Below are 11,210 nucleotides of genomic sequence, written 5' to 3'. Positions count from 1 at the left end.
GGAAGTTAATAATGTTCTTGTTACTTAAGGAAATTAGAGTCAGAGATAAAACCAAATTAAAACAGTGTCTCAGTCGTTCTGGGAGCATAAAACAATATGCTTACAGCAGTTAGATAGAACAGTGAGCCCTGCATGATATACATACAAACCGGGTACAGAAGAAACCTTGTAGCACCTGAATCCAGTAAGGGTCAAACGAAAGGGGATTTCAAGGATGGGACAAGAACGGGGTGGGGTGGGTGTATTTAGTTGGCTTATGGGTGGAAGGGGGAAGCTTCTCAATTTCATAGAATAATAATAATAATATTGATGGTGGTAATTAATGATAACATAGTATTACGATTGAAATCATGGTTTGAAGTGTTTTTCGACAGAATCATTAAAAGAAAAGGAAAACATTTTTTTTTACCATTTTAAAATATTGAACATTAATTTTCTTTAAAAACAAAAAAAAAGAAGGAAAGAAAAATAACAGTTAAGTTACACAAAGAATAATTTCAATTAGGACAAAAAAAAAACGGACAATTCGAAGAGAGGAATTTTTTTTTTTTTGAAATTTTAATAAATGAAAAAAAAAATAATAAAAAACTTTTAAAAAAAATTATTTAAAGGAAAACAAATTTTTCAGTTTTTCTGAATAAATTTTTTTGCATATATATATAATTGTATATGTTTTGTTTTGATTTTTGTTGGGTTATCTTTTTTTTTTAATTTATATATATATTCATACTTTGAAAGTTTTTTTTTTTTATTTTTTGGACTGCGCTTATAATGAGCAAAACAAGGCAAGAGAATTTCATTTGGTAATAAGTATTTCAGGAAAATAAATTTTAAAAGAATAATAATAAAAAAAAAAGGAAACAAAAAAATTACACATGGATTCGCACTGAAAAACAAAAATTGGCAGAAGTAAAGAAGTTCGGAAGAAAAAAATGAAGAGAAAAATAACATATCAATTAAAAAAATATAACAAAATAGTAAATATGTATTTATATATAACTTAACATGTTATGTTCATATAAATATGCGTGAGTGAATATATATATATACATACATATATATACATACATATATATATATATATATACAAATATATGTGTAAGTTGAGGAGCCTTGAACCATAAACCTGAGTTTCAAGTTACCAATTATTGAGATGATTATGGCAGGGATGTAGCATGACAATATCTAAGCAAAAATACTCAGAGATATAATGTTTGACAAAAAAAAAAACAAAGACTTTCATCATATATATTGCCTTGGTGCTTCTCCACTTCATTTATTCATATGCATAATTGGCAACACAAAAACTCTGAAGCATGATTCAAAAAAGCTCTAGCTTAGAGTAAAATATTTCCACTGTGTATTCAATATGATCTCCCATATTTGTAAATGCAAACATTAATCAACCCAGATCTATACATCTATCTATCTATCTATATATATATATATATATATATATATATATATTATATACATACATATATATAAATATATATATATATATATATATATATACATACATATATATATAAATATTTATATATATACATACATATATAAATATATATATATATATATATATACATACATATATATATAAATATATATATATATGTGTACATATGTAAATGCATATATATATATATATATATACATACATATATATATAAATATTTATATATATATACATACATATATATATATAAATATTTATATATATATATGTGTACATATGTAAATGCATATATATATATATAATATATACATACATATATATATAATATTTATATATATATATATATGTGTACATATGTAAATGCATATATATAATATATATATATATATACATACATATATATATATAAATATTTATATATATATATGTGTACATATGTAAATGCATATATATATAATATATATACATACATATATATATATATAAATATTTATATATATATATATATGTGTACATATGTAAATGCATATATATATATATATATATATATACATACATATATATATATAAATATTATATATATATATGTGTACATATGTAAATGCATATATATATATAATATATATATATATATATGTGTGTAAGTACATATGTAAAAATGCATATATATATGTGTACATATGTAAATGCATATATATATATATATATATATATATGTGTGTAAGTACATATGTAAAAATGCATATATATATATATTATATATATATATATATATGTGTGTGTGAAGACATAAATTTGGTATAAGTTTTGATCTTTTTTTGTAAGCAAAACCAAATGTGATTTCTCCATCACACTTCATTAGCATAGATTTCTTTCCATCCTAAATTTAAAATAATTGGCCTAATAAATGTAAAATAGAGTGGGAGTGTATGTTTGTGTGTACATATATATATGTGTGTGTGTGTATGTTTGCTCACTTATACATATCTATATTACATACGTGCGTATGTGTGTGTGTGTATCTGTGCATGTTTGTTCAGATATAGATACCTATATTATGTGTATGTGTGAGTGTGTGTGATGTACGTGCTTATTCATATGTTTGAAGCTGAAGCTTTCATCCATTGCTACTCAGGAGTTTTCTGTGAAAAACGGAATTAGTAAACTCCAAGTACGAACAGACAGAAAAACAAGTTTCTACCAAATGAATAAACTTTATTACATGCACGCAGTACTTAATCGTAAATCCTAACACACAAACATATTTATATACACATAACGCACACACACATGTGTATATATATATATATATACACACACGCACACACATATATGTATATATATATTATATATATAAAAATGTCGAACAATGAAAATGAGTGCTCAACACTGCATTGGTGGATATAATTTCTTTATTTATGAATCAAGGCTACCATTGGTTTTATGTTAAGAAAAGTAGGAAGATATCTTGGTGCCTTGACAATTTTTCAAGGTGTTTTCTAAAATGGAGGCAAACAACTTTCTCCATGTGATCAGCTTGAAAAATTGTTACGCCACTAGAATATTTTTCTACTTTTCTTTACATGAAACCAACGGTAGCCTTAATTCACAAATAAAGAACAGATATATATATATATATATATATATATATATATATTACACATACATGCATATATATATAAACACACACGTAATGTATGTTGAAATATGAATGATCTCTAGAACAGCAACAGGAAGAAGTTATGAGATTTTCAAAGCAAATGATAAAAATAAAAAAAAAACATGATAAATTAATATTACAATAGACTAGAAAATAAATTAGGGTTCACCAGATATAATCAGCCCAAAGTTACACATCTCATAAATGCCTGCACACAAATACATTCACACATATACATACATATCAGTTTAGTTTAAAAGATATTTCACTGGTTTCAGCAGGTTTCTTTGGGTGGGTGGGTCCTTATTTTATTTCAAGCTAATCCCTCTGTGACACCATACTTATATATTATTCTGTCTTAGCTGGGGCCCCAAATTCTTCAAAATAGCTAATTTCATTATATATCACTTTAATTAATTTTATTAATTATTTATAAATATTGTCAGTAAAGTTATTATAGTTTCTTTCTCTAATGCAACCCCTTGTGGCAAATAAAGAAATCACTATTATTATGTTTGTTAATTACTAATTAATAATATTACTGTGATTATTACTGCAATAACAAGCATTAAATTTCATTATTATTATTATTATGCTAGCATGGAAAGCGGACGTTAAACGATGATGATGATTACCACAATAACAATGATAGTAATTATCTTCATCATCATGTGAATCATTTAGTTATGATAGTAATACCTTTTTCCAAAAATATTAATTTGCATGTATTATATATATATATCCTGTTTGTGTATATACAAGTGTGTACTTCCACCCTAATGTAAATTTTAGATATTTATATAACTGCTCTTTGCTTGCAATGCAATTTAAAGAGAAGAAAAAAAAACTTAATTCCTAGCAAAATGGGGGTTTAAAAAAAACTAATGAAAATAAAATTACAAATCTTAATTCAAATCTTTAAAATTTGTTGGAAATAATAAATTCTTTCTCTCTACTACTAGCACAGGGCCTGAAGTTTTGTGGTGGGGGGTGGAGGGGAAACTGCTAGTTGGTTAGATTGACCCCCTCCCAAAAACAGTATGAAAGTCAAAGTCGCTATTGTTGGTTATATTTGAACTCAGAACATAAAGATGGACGAAATACCACTAAGCATTTTGCCCAGCGTGCTAATGATTCTGCCACCTCATCACCTTCACTAGTAGTAGTAGTAGTAATAATAATAATAATGATTTTAGGCACAACGCCAATAATTTTTGAGGGTAATTTTTACTAAATTCTTTGTTATATTTTAAATTAATTGAAATTAGGCAATACCATAAATCTCATTACTCTGACAGGTACTTTAAGGACCCCAAAAGAGTGAAAGGGGAAGATTTTTTCCATTACCTCTATGTATGTACACGTGTATGTGAATGTATACACATTTGAGAGAATGCGTGCACATGTATATGAATGTGAGTGTGTGACTTTTTTTTCTTTATAAGAGAAATTAGATGAGGAAAGGATGTATTTTTTTAATGTGATAAATATAAATAATTATAATCATCATATACAGACACACAGACAGACATACATACAATCTGAAGGGGATGAAAGGGTAGAATTTAATGGGAAAAAAAAAAAAATTATGAGAAATTACGAAATGAAATTCCAAGGAAGAATTAAAAATAGATTTAAAATGATGAAAAAACATTTTAAATGACTGAATAATAATGACAAAAAAATTTATGGAATAATAATATATTTTAAATATAATGTCTGAGTATTTCAAAATGTTTTATTTTGTATTTTTGTTGTCTTTTACGGTAAATCAGATCCTGGATTTTGGTAAGCATTTCTTTCTGTATGTTGTTGTTACTATTATTATTATTATTATTATGATGATTATTATTTATCATTTATACATGGTGTGCTGCGTGTCTCATTTCATTGAGTAAGTAGTTTTAAAAAGAAAACAAAGGTTGTTTTTAATTTATTGATTAATTAACTTCCACCAAACGAAGGAGAAAAAGTTAATTAATAATAATGATGATAATAATAATGGTAATAATTCTGGCAAGAAAGCACATTATCTAGGATGTATGTATGAATCTTGGTGGCTTTAAATAAGGAAATGAACGCACACATACACCACTAAATATACTCACACACACACATACAGAGAGAGAGAGAGAAAATGCACATGCACGCACGCACACACTTATATAGAAAGACATGCTCGCCTTTGCATATACATGTATAACAAGAACAGAGATTCAAAGAATCAAAGAAAGCTCATTGTAAAGCACTCCACCTAGTGCACGGCTATCATGAAAAAGCATGGTTAAGACTAGGATATAACCTCACCATCATTCTGAAAATCCCAGAATTGCAATGGTGGAGAGTATTATAAAAATTGATCAATGAAGGAAAGTGAAAGAATTATTTATTACATTTGTCGACACTTGTTTTGTAAACTTATGTAAGTTACATAGATTATGAAACAGCTGTCAACAAATGAAATAAACATTCCTTTATTTCATTTCTTTCATCCAATCAATTTATATATATCTGTATGTGTTTGTGTGTGTGTGTAAAGTCAGCAAAATTTTGGGTCCATGAGATTTATATATTTTTTAATTTCTAGTGGGTAATGTGGTTATGGTCATAGCTACAAGTAATGGGGTGTTAATGGATGGTAATGAATGTAATTCACAAGGAAGAACATATATAATATGACATATAATGGAGAAGGAGTGAAAGAAAGAAGAGGCTGTGTGTATATCTATTTAGCCATATATATATATATATATATATGTATGTATGTATTTATGTATATGAAAGGCTGGGAAAAGACAGAACAGAAGTGAGGCCAGTCAAACATCAAATGTTAATTTAGGGACTAATTTGAAGCAAATTCATTAGTGACTTAAATCACTTAATCTAAGTACCTCACTGACTTTCAGACTCACACACCCAAAACAAACTTATTCAACCCCAAAACACATTTCCCAACTTAGTCTTCAACCTGCAACCCTATTTCAAATAAAAGTTCTTTGGTCAAGTTTATATACAGATAAAAACATTGTTTTATGTTGAAAACCATGAGAAAGAAGTGCTCAATATATAATTGTAGAGGATATGAAGATACATTTTTTTTTCTTTTTAAATTAAAACTGAAGTTGAATGTTTATCTTGCTACTCAAGTTTCATAACTGTGATCTTTAGGTTAGTCGCATCTGAGGATCACAGTAGTATGAAACTGAGTCATGAGACAAACTCAGTTTTAATTAAAAAAAAAAAAACCCACATACACACACTTGTTGATTGTCTGGAAGACTCCAGATGTGAAACTTCAAGCTGCAATATATGTATACTGTAACAATACAGAAACTAAGACCGTTCTTTAACATAATGTAACAGAATATTTATTCTTTCCATTTAATTTCTCCACTAGTCTCAGGTCATAGCCTCAAATTATTTGAGCCCTTTCAGTGAGTTATACCATTGCGATTAGTTATAATGAACCCTACTGAGTTCATGATATGAGCCTTGTGAACACACACACAGGTGTGTTAGCTGTTCTTAGACTAAGAGAAACAATTCAATCAAACTGAATTCAAATATTGCAGATTTCTCTGAAAAATACCTTCTTCACAAATATACAAACCCCTTCTCCAAAACAGTTGGGATTTATTTTGTCTCTCAATTTACATACATCCTGTAAAAGCTGTTTACTGTACATATGCCATGATTTCAGCACTTCTGAAACACACACAGATGATCCTCATCTAATTTCCACTTTTCCATGCTTGTAGGGGTCAGATAGATTTTGCTAGAAACACACACATGTAGACTGAATTATGATTATGTAAGAAGCATAATTGACTAGATTCTCTTTTCAAAAGTTACTTTATATATTTTAATACTGTCATTCTTTGATGAAATGCTCACACATGCTTTTGTTCCACTTATCTTTTTATCTTGTATTTTTTTAAATTACTACAACCTGTGCATAATTTGTTCTCAACTGAACATACAAACACACACACATACACACATGCAATCTAACCACATACACAAACTAACATAGCATCTTTATTTCTCTCTTCTTAGCTGAACAAAAATAAAAGACCTGTTAGAGAATTAAGTGGCATGTTCTGATTGGTTTATCAGTAAATGAACTGCAATAATTTAAGCAAGACACCGTAAAGCATAAACACTAATTAAATCTGCCTAAAATATGCATATCTGCATATCTAATTAGCATTAGAAAAACTACGCTTTGGGAGTATAAAAAGAGTGATAGGAAAAATAAAAGAACACGTGAAACACCTGGTAACAAATGAGTTCCAGTGGTAATCTCTTTTCATTAGATTCATTAGTTGTGATGTGAACTGGACTTTGATTTATTTAAGGTAAGATTCTACCATCTGCAGAGATAGAAGTTAGTTGATGAGTTTATATGAAACAAGTCCATTATGGACGTTTGGAATGAGAATTTCTTCGTTTACTAAAGAAAAAGATGAAACATTTACCAGATTCCAGTTACTTCCATTGAAGAATTTCATACTCAACAGAGAGACAAACAGACAGATAGACACTGGTGAAAGACTTAAGAACTAGATTACTATTTTTCATATTATTATTATTATTATTTTGTATGCATCTTCATGCTTATATATACTTTGGCAGTTAAATTGATTTGAAATTGTAAAAGCGTGAAGACATATGCACTCTTATGCCGATGCACTTGCATATCTGCATATGCAAATGGTTGCATGAGTACTTGATGTACACTGATGATAGAATGGAACCATTCTTTTCTACTCTAGGCACAAGGCCCGAAACTTTTGGGGAGGGGAAAAGTCGATTATATCGACCCCAGTGCGTAGCTGGTACTTATTTAATCGACCCCGAAAGGATGAAAGGCAAAGTCGACCTCAGCAGAATTTGAACTCAGAACGTAGCAGCTGATGAAATACAGCTAAGCATTTCGCCCGGCATGCTAACGTTTCTGCCAGCTTGCCGCCTTAATAGAATGGAACCATTCACCAGACTTATTCCCACTAAAGTACATATTCAAAGAATATGGCACCAACCGATTAAGGTGGAGAAGAAACATGAAAGGATGAAATTTGAGGGGATGGGCAAAAAGAGAAAAAGAGAAAAAGTGGGCAAGAGAGAAGAGAGGAGCTCAGGAGGCACTGGTACAAGAGAAGGTGACAGATAAATATATGGTAAGTGAATATAACATTAGGAAGAAGAATTTGATTCCAAGCTTGGACAAATAAAAACGGTAATTCCTTTTGTCTTCCCCGGTTCTCCACCTTTTCCTGCCATTCACAGATATATGCATACACTCACACACACAGAGTAAAATTATATAAATTAATAATTAACGATTTTATTTGCAAATCCTCTTAATTAATCAGAAATATGGAAGAGGGATATAATTTCAATACAAAATTTAAAAGACTGAAAAAAGAAAAATGTCTGATGATTTTTTTTTTTTGTACCCTGGTTTCAGATTGAAACAAATCTTTGATCAGCACACATTTTTATTTCTTTTCCAACTTTCAAATTGTATTCCTTGCAACATATGCAAGCACATGCATACACACATGTATGCAGATAGCTGCATGATGATATATATGCATGTGTACATCCATAGGACCATTAGGGAGTAAAAAACAAAAAAATTAAGGGAACTTGCTAAGAGATAGTGTAGCAGAAACAGATTGGAAAATACAATGCTTGTTGTATCAGGCAGCAGTGATTAAAATTGTTTAGTGTTGTCGATGATGATGATGGCAATGATGATGACGATGTTAGTGAGGGTTAGAGCTGTGGGCCACATTAAGACAAGGGGTGGCATGTAAAGAGGGGGTGGCATCATATGGAAAATAAAGAAGTGGCTAAAAAATGTATATGGTAAATAAAATTAAGAGAAAGAGTACATCTATACATGTACCTGCACTTGTGTATGTATTTGTGTATGAGCAGTGGTGCTTATGTATGTGTGTGTGTATATATATATATATATATATATAAAAAAGGAAATGAAGAAAATGCTGACAAATAATTGAAGTAATTTAAGTAATTTAATTAGGTGAAAGTTCTTTTTACCGGTTGCGCATTTGTTATGCTTATCAAAATCATTTTGATAAGCATAACAAATGCGCAACCGGTAAAAAGAACTTTCACCTAATTAAATTACTTAAATTACTTCAATTATTTGTCAGCATTTTCTTCATTTCCTTTTTTATATATCACCACTCGTGTTCGACATCTCCCTTTTTTTAAATATATATATATATATATATATTATATACACTTATGTATATGTGTCTGTGTATATATATATATATACGTGTGTGTGTGTGTGTGGAGAGAGGGGGAAAGAGAGTGAGAGATAAGGGGGTACAAGTGTGTGCTATGTGTGTAGAATTTTGACTAGATATGAATCAGTAAAGCTGAAAATGCGAGCAAAATTAATAAATAGAAATAAATTTCCTCTCTCTCTCTCTTTTTCTCCCCATCTTCACTCTCTCTCTCTCTCTCTCTTTATGGTAAGACATACACACAACATAATAATAATAATAATAATAATAATATGTAAAAAAAAATTAATATACAACTGAAAAATCTTTGTTAAATAACCAAATGCTCTTCAACCCGTCAACTCCATTTCATATATATGTATGTGTGTGTGTATACATATACACACATATACATACATGAATACATATATATGTATGTATGTATGTATACACACATATCTCTGACATCAATACCCAGTCAATCTGAAGATTTTATCATCATAGAGACTACATCTTCTGTTAGTGTAAATACTTTCTTCAGAGTGTATATGTGTGTATATCAATACATATGCATGTGTGTATTTATATATATATATATATATATATATATATACACACACAAATACATATATCTTTGTGTGTGTTTCTATGTATTATAAGTTTTGTTCTTTTATTCTTACAACCAGCAACTAATTTTATTTTCATTTTAAATATTAATATTAATCTCATAAATATTTGTCTTCACAAAGAAATTTCTTTAATCTTCAGTCTTTAATCTTACTACTCTGTATTTTTATTTTTCTAAACTTTTCTACATCAGTCTTTCTGCCTCTGTGAAAATGTATTTTAATTTTGAGCATTCTATTTCTTGAAATCTTAAAAATAAGACAGATAAGCCATAGTAGAAGTATTATTATTTTTGGTTTTAATTTCTTAGTGAATGTTCTTATTTCTTCTCCCGCTTTGCTCAGTTCTGCTCTACCTTTTACCCATAGCTGCCCCTGTCCTAGACTTCTTAAACACTGCACCATAACAAAAAGCAATGATTTAGAGTGGCAGTTGAAAAAGAGGAGTGGTAGCAGTATTTGTAGTAGAAGTAGTATTATAATCTATAATGAGTGGTTGTGGCAGTGGTGGTATTAGTGGTTGCGGGTGATTTAGTCTGGATAATGCTGCTGATGGTGGCGGTGTTGTTACCATTGTCATGTTGTAGGAATAGCCATTGTCTATAGGGTATTAAAAGAGTTCTTTGTGAATAGAATAACTATTGCATGTGTATATAAAACACACACATATACATATATATTATATATTAGAAGCTGAAGCTTTTTGAATAATTACTCTGAGTTTCATACAGCCAATTTCTGAAATGACAGTCATGCTGCCATTTTTTAATTGAAATGATTGCTAACGTGAAACTCAGAGAAACACCCTGAAAAGATTCAGCTTCCAATAAGGTATACAAACTATGTATTGAGTACCTTTTTTTCATTCGCTCGTAACCAAAAACATTCAGTCCACATATACATGTAGGTGTATACATATATATAGAGACACACTTGTTAATACATACATGTGTGCGTGTGTGTGTGTGTAGAAAAGGAGAGAGAGAGAAATTTCCTTAAAAAGCTGAAAAATAATAATTAAAAATAAAAAATTAAACAACTTAAAATCAAAAGTATGATTAAAAAAATAATAAAAATTCCACTTTGTCCAAAAGATGAAAAACTGTTTATCTTCATTTCCTTTAAACCATTTCATAATCATCTTCATATATACATATACATATATATATACATATATATATATGTATAGTCTGTATGCATGTCTG

General features: G+C 28.9%; 1 long non-coding RNA gene across 2 annotated transcripts; it reads right to left on the bottom strand.

The window, feature by feature from the left end:
• Positions 1 to 699: 699 nt before the first annotated feature.
• Positions 700 to 1,966, bottom strand: LOC118767706. Of its 2 annotated transcripts, none has more exons than XR_005003623.1 (2): positions 1,927 to 1,966; positions 700 to 1,425 (listed from the first exon to the last, which is right to left on the bottom strand). It is a non-coding gene; the product is annotated as an uncharacterized LOC118767706 (long non-coding RNA). The 2 variants fall into 2 exon arrangements; XR_005003624.1 differs by lacking the exon at positions 1,927 to 1,966 and adding an exon at positions 1,693 to 1,728.
• Positions 1,967 to 11,210: the final 9,244 nt, after the last annotated feature.

The sequence above is a fragment of the Octopus sinensis genome, linkage group LG24, assembly GCF_006345805.1.
Source record: "Octopus sinensis linkage group LG24, ASM634580v1, whole genome shotgun sequence".
NCBI lineage: Eukaryota > Metazoa > Mollusca > Cephalopoda > Octopoda > Octopodidae > Octopus > Octopus sinensis.
This window is presented reverse-complemented; position numbering and strand designations above follow the sequence as displayed.